Source organism: Nelumbo lutea, chromosome 8 (genome assembly GCF_056320005.1).
Source record: "Nelumbo lutea isolate HS-2025 chromosome 8, American lotus-T2T, whole genome shotgun sequence".
Lineage (NCBI taxonomy): Eukaryota > Viridiplantae > Streptophyta > Magnoliopsida > Proteales > Nelumbonaceae > Nelumbo > Nelumbo lutea.
The window spans coordinates 9062432-9072801 of record NC_142691.1 but is presented as its reverse complement, the minus strand read 5'-3'; the positions used below and the strand labels follow the sequence as shown (position 1 = coordinate 9072801).

The following is a 10370-nucleotide window of genomic DNA, read 5'->3' as shown; positions in this document are numbered from 1 at the left end:
GTTACTTTCTCTGCATCTGGGTTATGCTTAGAATTGGACTTGATATTCCCAAAATTGAAGTTCAGTTTGAGTATTTAAATGTTGACGTAGAAACTTATGTGGGAAGAAGAGCTTTGCCAGCAATCTTCAATTTCTTTGTGGTGAGTTAACTGTATTAAATATTTTGATACTATGCATTTGTATAATTTAGTTTGGCCTGTAATGCCATGTGCAAAAGCATATACATGTTTACTAATGTGTTAAAAATTGAAAATACACATGTGAATTCAAAAGATAAATCACTTTTTCTTTTTTTTAAAAAGACTACCCAACCTGGGTCATGGTTTTTAAAAACGAATCGGTGACCGAACCAGTCAGGGGTCCGGTTATCGGTTCAAATGGTCCGACCGTTTGATCATAACGGCTGGCCCATTCTGATAAAAAATTAAAAATTTTAAAAAATTAGAAAACAGTCAAAACGGTTTGAACGATTAATCAGCCGGTTCAGCGATTTGCTACCCAAAATCAATGGTTTTGGAGGAAAATGAAACCAGTCACCCGGTTTTCCGGTCCGACCGTCCGGTCCAGTCCGGTTTTGAAAACAGTGACCTGGGTAGACTACGCTTCCAAAACGCTTGTCACGCTTCCAAAACGCTTGTCAGAAGTGGGACTTGAACCCACGCCCTCTCTCGAAGACCAGAACTTGAGTCTGGCGCCTTAGACCACTCGGCCATCCTGACAGGGAGACAGCTTTGATATATAATAAATAAACATTTATCTTAAAGAGGAAACATCTTGCCGTTCTGATTTCTTACTAAACAACGTAACTAAAAAACAAAATGGCATAATCCAGGATTTGCCTAACTGGACTCAGACTAGTTCATTCAGCGCCTTGTGGCAAACTTAGTCTGGCTTAATTATAGTATAGTCCAAATACATGGTCCATTTTTTTATATTATGGCATAGTCCATTTAACTCGGGTTAAACCCGAGTTGACCCGTTTAACTCGGGTTTTTTATATTATGGCATAGTCCATTTTTTTTGTAAAAAAACATTAAAGTATAATCCAAAAATATTTTATATTATAGTATAGTCCAAATACATGGCTTAATATCTGACGGGTATAACAAATTTATTAAAAGAAAAGAAATAACAATAAAATCATATAGACTCTTGTTATGATATATTACAATACATAAACGATTTGAGCCCACCAAATCTGTTAAGGCTCTTAATGTTAAATAAGCTCAAGATGAGGCCCGGGGCCCGTTTGATAACAGTTGAATGGTTGAATGTAAAATCTTATATTTTGTATTATTTTGTATGTATTTATATTGTACATATTTGTATTTGTACTCTTAAGCTCAGTCTGGAAGGAGTATAAACACAATAAATAGAATGCAAAAATCTTGTATTTTATATTATTTTGTATGTATTTGCACTGTATATATTTGTATTTGTATTTCATCCAAATTGACCCTAAGGCTGAATTTGGAAGGAGTACAAATGCAAATATATAAAGTGCAAAACCTTATATTTTGTATGTATTTAAACTGAGCCTAAAGAAGTCATGAGATCTTTAATGGCTGATACTGAAGTTGGGTTGATTGTGATACACTTGAAATTGTTGTCTAATTATTTTATCCACTAAAAGACAAAGCAATACATCAAGTCAATCGATTCAACTGTTGGTAAATGATCCTTATTGGCGATGTAATCGGATGGTATTCAGATCAGATTCAACAAAATCCAGATCTGATCCAATTATTGAATACTTACACCCGAATCCAATCAGATTTGAAGACCTCAGATTTAAAGTCTAATCTTAATGGACTTAGATCAGCTTCAGATTTAATCCAACTTCGCTTTAATCTTTTAAAATATAAAAAGATAAAAGTTAATTACTTTTCAACTTTTATATGTAAATAATTAATGTAAATATAACATACTAAATTTATTATATATAAATTCATATATAAAATATACATATATATTTTATAATTTTAAATATAATTATATAAAACTTATATTCGATTCAATTTATATATATAGAAAATTTGATTTGAATGTTAGTGTTTTTACTAAATTGTCGTAGGTTCAAGTTTCATATAGGTAAATTTCAATTATTTTGCAAATAAAAAATCAATTATTTATGTTCATGAAATACAACATTAAAATCATTTTTAGTTATTTTATCAATAATATATAATATTGTGATCACTTTTTGTTTAATTTATTATTCTATTAAATATCTGATTGCAATTTGAATTCGAACCGAATCTGATACAAATTTGATAGATAAGATCTAATTTAGATTCAAATATATACAAATTAAAACTGGATTTACTTAGATTGGGCCTTTTTTTAGTAAAAACAACAATTACATTAAAACAAATAGCCGACAATACAAAGAAAGATTAAGAGGGTTTAACTAGTCTTGCCTCTAAATCCAATAGCCATCGTCAAGCAATTCCAAATAGAACAGCTAGAATCAATGAGACCGTCCCAGGTAGGGGTGATTCGAGCCGAGTTGGCTCGAGTCAAGAGTTCATAAGCTCAAGCTCGGTTCGGGTTGGCTCGTTTTATATTATATAAAAAATTTAGAAAAATATTTTATAAAAATAAGGGGATCGGTTTTTGGCTAAACGGTTCAACCATCTGAATTGAATGGTTTAATCTATAACGTCATAAATAAATTAAAAATAAGGATAAGTTACAAAGACCCCTGTACTATAGGGTATGCGACAAAGACCCCTGTGTACTTTCTTTTGCCACAAAGACCCCCTTTACTATGAATGTGAGACAAAGACCCCCTTCTGTTAGTCTTCAATTCAAAAAGACTGTTGCAATATTTTTTAATCTCCATAGTATCTTTATAACTACTGAATGAAAAAATACTGTTCATTCTCCCCTACCTCACAATACACATAGCAGCGGCCATAAACCCCGTATCGGAATGGGATCTTGAGACTAGTAAACGTCGAGCACCTTACTGCTGAAACAGCTTGAACTTCAACCCAGCAAACAAAAGTTTGAACTAAATATCTAGAGAGAGAGAAAAAAAAAATCAGAGAGAAACAGAAGTTCGACCATCCTGCTTATCGACCTACGCAGGCGACTATACTTGTCAGTATGTCCGGTCCAGAATACAAGGCAGAAGTTAATTTAATTAAAAAAAGCAGAAAAGGTATGTGTTCTTCCGGCTCCCTGTAATGATAGTGTTCTTCCTGCCATCTCCCACAAACATTATATTCTTCTTTTTCTTCAACATATCCACGTTCTCCCTATAAACTCCTGCATTTATCCTTATTATATACCTCTTATTACTATTATTCGGCGCCGCAGCCACTGCCACCGACACCGTCTTATAATTCCCACTCCCATCAGAAGCCACCATAACATCCGGCGTCACCGTCGACGCCTGCAACAGCCTCCAGTCTCCTGCCGACAACCACCCCGGGAGACCATCTATATCTCCACTCTCCCCGAGTTTTCTCCCCATCTTAAGCCTTTCCTTGGCCATGTCAGTATCCGTCATGTTCTTGGTCATGGCCAAGGCGTTGCTACACATGTTCTTGACCCTTTAACAAAGCGTTCCTTACTTCCTTGTCAGCCTGGTCATGTGAGAAGCCATCAATGCAGGTCTCTTGATTGATCATGGCGGCACTGAGGAGTATCTTGAGGTCCTTTGCTGGGCTAAGGAGTTCTTGTTGGGATACTGTTTGAGGTTCTCGGCTGTCTCGTCATGGAGGGCTGTCTTTTCATGTTCGGTCAGTGACTGAGGCGCTTTTTTATGGTGAACTAGTTGTGCTCAACGGCTGTGATGGTAATGTTGTTAGGTTTGTCAGATGCACCGGGTGTTGGAAAATGGGATTATTATAACTTTGGAGTAGAAGTTTTGAGGCGTGTCTAAAGACATTGTCTTTATAACGTTATTTGCCCCCATTCAGTTTTATTTGTTGAGTTACAGGCAAATCTATTCTCAGAATACAACGGAGCCTTGGGTGAGAATCTTCAACTAACAAAGTTGAAAAATCTCCGAAGAAACCTTCGAAATTGTGTGTTTTTGGGATTTGATTCATGCTACTTAAATAATTTATGACGAGGTATAAAGAAAATGTAGGTGCAGGTTTAGAGAAGGCACCTTGAACAGTCACAATACTGTTTAAAAAGTAATTAACAATTAATGATTGTTAACTTTAAACTGTGCCTCTTGATCACACCCGATCGAATCGTAACATTAACGGTTAACATCATACCATTGCACCTCTAAAACGCCTCATTGCGCCAGATACGCGTGCGCACGTATTACACAGTATCAAACCCCATACTCTCACCTTTTGAGGCAATTATAGGTCTTGGGAGGCAATTATGATTGGTCAACAAAAATACATTTCAATGCTTTCTTTTTCTTTTTTGTTTTTCCTTAGTTTAGTTAATCTATCATGAAAGATAAAAAAAAGGTAAAGTAACCTTGTTTCGATTGTCCTCTAATTGGATGTCCTCTTCTTGCGCATCTAGAAAAGGTATAAATAAATCAATCAAATTCCGAGAGGCTTCGTGAAATGCTTCTTTAGGAGTTAAACTCTCATTCGTCCATATTTCGAGAAAAAATATCTCTTGTTTCTCATTCTGATTCCCCAAAGGCTTTTAACTATGCGAATTGAGCCAGTTCCAATTTTAATTTGCACGCTACTTGTTTCATGGCTTTAATTTGAGCTGCGGATCCTACTCTATAAACAAAAATACCCACATTAATAGCAGGTCGGATTCCAACATTGAATAGATCAGCAAATAAGAATATTTGTCCATCCGTGATGGAAATTACATTAGTAAGAATATAAGCCAAAACATCTCCTGATGTAGTAGGGAGTATAAATCGGTTCCTATTAAAATACTGAAAACAAAGCTTATAACTTTTCAATGTAAAACAAATTTAAAATAGGTTTTATAAGAGAAAAACTAATTTTTCAATCAAGTGTGTTGATGCAATTTTTCATATAATTGACCAATCAAATAATACATTAGATTCAATCTATTGTGAGATTAAAATCCAATACCGGGGATAGGTTGATAGGCTGACATAGGTTCTGCTCAATTACGTCTTTTTGGGCTAATAGGTTGTAGCTACACCGAGTACAGTGGCGAAGGCTGAGTAGCAAAGGTCCAGGTATAAGGTACTGCTACACGAAGATTTGAGGATGGCATGGGCTGAGGGTATTTTGCTGGACTTTTTTCGTGATGCGGCACCAAGGACGATGCCGATAACAGAGGCAACGAGGAGAAAGAGGAAGAGTTTCTTGTTCTTGTTTGAGATGGAAATACGGCTGTCGGAATCTGAAGTTCCGGGAAGTGATTCATTAATGCCGGCCATTTTGGGACTAGGAGAGGAGAGGAGTGAAAGACTGACCCAGTGAAGTGAAGATGCAAAGGTTGGCTCTATGGGTTCTTAGTAAATCTTAACAGCTGGGACTGGTCGTGTGCTTATCGTTAAGCCCTTTATCGGCGTCACCGGCGAGAAGGTCGGAGAAAGAAGAAGTCATGAATTGGTTCGAGAATGAGAAGGGTGTCGGATGAGAATTCTCAGATGTCTCTAAGCTCCCAGATGAAGAAGCCATGAGAGAGAGGATGAAATGTGAGATGGTAAGAGTAAAAGGAAGTGCAAAATAAAGACGTCCCCAAGGTCCGAAGCTGAGAAGCTAAGAGGAGCTTACGAAGGAATTTGAGGCAGATTGGGAAGATTAATAGTGTTTTTCTTCCAATTGTCAGAATAGTCATTTATAAAGATAATATGGAGATTAAAAAATATTATAAGGGAGTATTTCAACGAAAGGGGGTCTTTGTTAAAGTTATAGTACAAGAGGGGGTTGTCGCAAAAGAAAGTATAGGGGGTCTTTATGACAGACCCCGTAGTATAAGGGGTTTTGTAATTTACCTTAAAAATAAAAATATATTTATAAATAATAAAAAATAACTAAAATACAAAAAATAAATTATCTAAATAGAAAAATCTGTTTTGTATTTTTGAACGAACCGAGGAGTTGATGAAGAAGCTCTTCTCAAATGCCTACCCATGGATCTCCGCAGAGACATCAAGCGCCACCTCTGCTTGGACCTTGTTCGACGAGTCAGTATCAGTTGTATATGTCTTATATATGGTTTTATATTTTATGTCATTGAATTTTAATCTGTCTGGCTTGAAAAAAAAAAAAAAAAAAACAGGTGCCACTATTTGACCAGATGGACGAGTGGATGGTAGATGCGATATGTGAGAGGCAGAAGCCTACCCTGTGCATCGAAGGGACGTGCCTAAGGCGGGAGGGTGACCCAGTGAATGAGATGCTCTTCATCATCCGAGGCTCCCTAGAGTCTAATACTACCAGGGTTCTTCAATTCATGTCGCATTGGCCCCGGTGACTTCTGTGGCGAGGAACTGTTGACATGGGCGCTTGATCCACGCCCAAGTGTCATCCTTTGGTCATCCACACGCACCATCAAGGCCATTTCCGAAGTCGAGGCATTCGCACTCATTGCCGATGACTAAACTTTGTGGCATCGCAATTTCATAGGCTTCATAACAAGCAATTTAGACACAAGTTTCGGTTCTACTCGCACCAATTGTGCACATGGGTTGCATGCTTCATTCAAGCAGCATGGCGTCGGTTCAAAAGAAGGAAGGATGCGGCTGTGCTCAAGTCTCGGGAGAGCCCCAAGATCGCCTCACCTGCCCCAGCTTTTGAACGATCCATCCGGGTTGAATGGCCACCGGTGGACTGGCCCGACGATGGTGTGACGGTGGGCTCACCGCCGGTGGGTTTGGGCTTGGTCTCAGGTGATTGCCAGTGCTGTTGCAAGCCTGCAACTGTTATTGCCACTAGAAACCCCGCCGCCATTGCAAAATCACTTGCCATTGCAAAATCACCCGCCGTTGCAAAATCGTCGGCCGCCACTGCAAGTCGATCGCCGGACCTATTACTACTAGACGGCTGGACCTACTACAAAATCAACGTTGGCCGCCGTAGATGAAGATCACCGCTGTCGCCCATCTCCGTAACCGCTGCAGGTGGTCGGTTGGGTGTGAAGGCTGCCCGGGTCGAACGGTTTAATGGTTTGACTGCCCGGGTCAGTGGTTTTCTGACATCCAGTCCAATTTTGAAAGCGATGGAAAAAACTATTATTTTTAAGATATTTAGGTTTGATTATTGTCACCCATAAGCTCCCCTGGACAAAGTCTACAAGCTAAGTTAAACCGTTAAAGCAACAGGGATCTTAAAACCCCAACCCACCATCTTGTTTATCCCTACTAGCGCTCTTCCAACTGATCCAATGGGTTTTTCTCTTATTTTTCCCTTCATCCCACCAAAATTTCATTTGCAGATTTTGGAGTGCTTCACACATTGTATATGCATGGATGGCTAACACTACTGATTTTAATAACACCCCCTTGTTTGCTTGAGATAGAAGTTCTTGCCAGCTTTTAGTTCTTCTCTGAGCTCTTTCTATTAGATGATAGAATAGGGCTTTTCTTGTTTTCCCTATTTCATTTGGAAGTCCAAGGTAGATGGATGGATGTTCCACCCTCCTCATGCCTAATGAAGAAGCTATCATTTTTTGTTTAAGTTTCTATTAAAAGAAGACCTTAGATTTATCAAGATTTACCTTTTGACACTAAAGCTCTTTCATAGCATTTAATAGTTTCCAGCATGGTTTACCCCTCCCTTGGGTCTGCCCTCGTAAATTAGTGAATGTGAGATTTGCCATTTTTTTATTGACATCCATCTCCTGTTATGTTGGTTATTGCCTTCCCTAATATTTAGATGGACTAAACCACAAGGAGACCGCGTTGTGCACCCATGGGTACACTAGACAAATGCACCCTCGAATGAGAGGTGAATACGTCATCTCATCCAATTGCTCGGTTGGTTAAACCGGCCAGTTTTTACTCTCCTTCCTATTTTTGAGTTTGACTATCCTCCAGCGGACCCAAGCATCCATCGGCAACTCACTGCACACCGGCGTTGTGAACACATAAGCCACTGACAATGGGAAAAAATCCGTTGTCCCCCTGCTCTCCCTCCTCTCCATTATCTCGTCCATTCTTTTGAAAGACTCCGTCAGGTTTTCATCGGGAGCTGTTCCAATTCGGTACATTCTCTGTATTTATTGAAAATAACACAGAAGGAGAAGTTGGAGAGAGAGAGATAACGTTCGAGAAGAGCCTAAGCAATCAGATCGATGAGACGTTGCCTGAGTGGAGAGATACGTTTCTTTGGTACAACGAATTGAAGAAGCATTTGAAGATAATTGATCCGAAATGATTTCACCCCTCGACATCAATAATGCTAACGACATCTTCAGATCGATCAATAACAGATTAACCAGGTTTTTTTTTATATATTTTGAGGGAGGGGACCAAATTGCAGTAGAATACCACAAAATCACATCGTGGCAATACTGATTGCAGCAACAGTCGTGCTATGCCTTCCTATCCCACCATTGCTCTGTTCTTTTCCGCCAGTGCCCCTGCCACGATCTTCTCGTACCCACCACCGCCATCACCACCAGCCACCACATACGCCACCAGCACCGCCTGAACTGGCCCCAAGCTTGGATTATACGCCGCCGATTTCACATATGACCCTTTGTAGACCTTCTGTTCAGTGTCCATTAGAGCCACCCCATATGGGCATCCACTGTACGGTGTGTAGGATTTGTTCGCCGCTTCAAGTGCTGCATACTTCAATTTCTTGTTATAATTGATACAACTCTGCCATTGCTATAGCATTGATTGGTCTTAACGACACTGTCTTCGTGATCGTCATCGCCGAAGGTCAGGCCGTTGTGATGGGGCTCCAGAAGTAATGGCACATCCTTGTCCAGCAGATCGTTGGGATCGAATCTTTGGGGCAGGAAATGGGACCGAATCTCTGGGGCAACGTCTCCTATCAGACGGGATAATGGAGGGGACTGAGAGCGGGGGGACAGTGGATTTTTTTCCCGTTGCAGGTTGCTTATGCATTCACAGCATCGGTGTGCAGTGAGTCACCGGTGGATGCTTGGATTCGGTGAAGGAGTGTCAAAAATGGGAAGAGGAATAAAAATGACCGGTTCAACCAGCCGAACCACTGGTTACAGAGAAAATTTCCATTAACTCGCAATTAAGACAAATGAGATGACGTATTCACATGGGTGCAGAGAACGCGGACCAAACCACATGTACTTGATGACAAGCTCCCAGAAATATTTAAAATTTAGATCAAGAGACTAGACCACCAATTGTAGTCAAGTGTGAAATTCACATCACATCCACCGATGAACCAATATCCTTCATCCATATTCACCAAAAGAAAAACATTTTAAAGAAACTCAGTTAAAATCTGAAATAGATGACATGGTCCCATCGGTGTGCGTTGTTTTCCTCCATGTCCTTCGTTTTTCTGAGAAAGAATGGAGGAGAAAAACAAAAATCATGGCATTGTCTCTAGCTTCCAATAATGAGAAAGCAATGACAAATCTTACGTAAGAGATCGATCAACAAAGAGAACTCTGTTGCACCATTGAGAGTACTGAGTAGAGAGAGAGTCGTTGAGGGTAGACTAGAAAAAGATAGAAATAGAAAGAGCCTAGGGTGTTTTTACCAGTCATGTAATGTTTTTACCCGAAATTACCTTCATGCCCTTGCTTTCAAGTGTAACTAAAAGAGAACTCTGTTGCACCATTGAGAGTACTGAGTAGAGAGAGAGTCGTTGAGGGTAGACTAGAAAACGATAGAAATAGAAAGAGCCTAGGGTGTTTTTACCAGTCATGTAATGTTTTTACCCGAAATTACCTTCATGCCCTTGCTTTCAAGTGTAACTAAAAGAGGGAGGATGTAGCGAGAATCCATTCTCAAAAATTTTGAGATTTTCTCACTTTTGAGAAATGGCACTCGGATGAAATTTTCTATCCAAAAATGAATTGTTACATTGGAAATATCACTCCTAAACAGAATTCACATCCGAAGAATCAAGAGAATCTCCAAAATTGATCCTTCGGAGTAATGACAAATGGGACCTAATTCTCCCTACATTCTAGAGAAATGAATTGATTAACCCTAATCTAATATATACAAATTCCATAAAATGGAAAAACACAACCAAATTAAATCAAATAAAGGGTAAAATATAGAGAAGTACCATATACTTTGAAGTAGTGATACTTTGATTCCAATACTCTATTCCCACCATTAGCATACCATCAAACTTAAATTTTTATGAAACCACTTTGCCCTCTCTACAAAACCCAAGTTTTAAACTTTTCCTATCCTCTTTAGTTTTTCTTTCCATTTGTGTGTATTATAGGTTAGATAACTCATAACACCACTCTAAATACTTCCCCTGCAATGAATCACT

The 10370-nt window shown here is 39.0% G+C and overlaps 1 non-coding gene and 3 pseudogenes across 1 annotated transcript; 1 reads left to right on the top strand and 3 right to left on the bottom strand.

Moving 5' to 3' along the window:
- Nucleotides 1-635: 635 nt before the first annotated feature.
- On the bottom strand, nt 636-719 carry TRNAL-CAA (transfer RNA leucine (anticodon CAA)). Its single transcript has one exon. It is a non-coding gene; the product is annotated as a tRNA-Leu (tRNA).
- Nucleotides 720-3148: 2429 nt separating this feature from the next.
- On the bottom strand, nt 3149-5353 carry LOC148842566 (pectinesterase 1 pseudogene; annotated as a pseudogene).
- Nucleotides 5354-6052: 699 nt separating this feature from the next.
- Nucleotides 6053-7439, top strand: LOC148842565 (protein CNGC15c pseudogene; annotated as a pseudogene).
- Nucleotides 7440-8272: 833 nt separating this feature from the next.
- LOC148842564 (cytidine deaminase 1 pseudogene) lies at nt 8273-9018 on the bottom strand (annotated as a pseudogene).
- Between the last annotated feature and the right edge of the window lie 1352 nt (nt 9019-10370).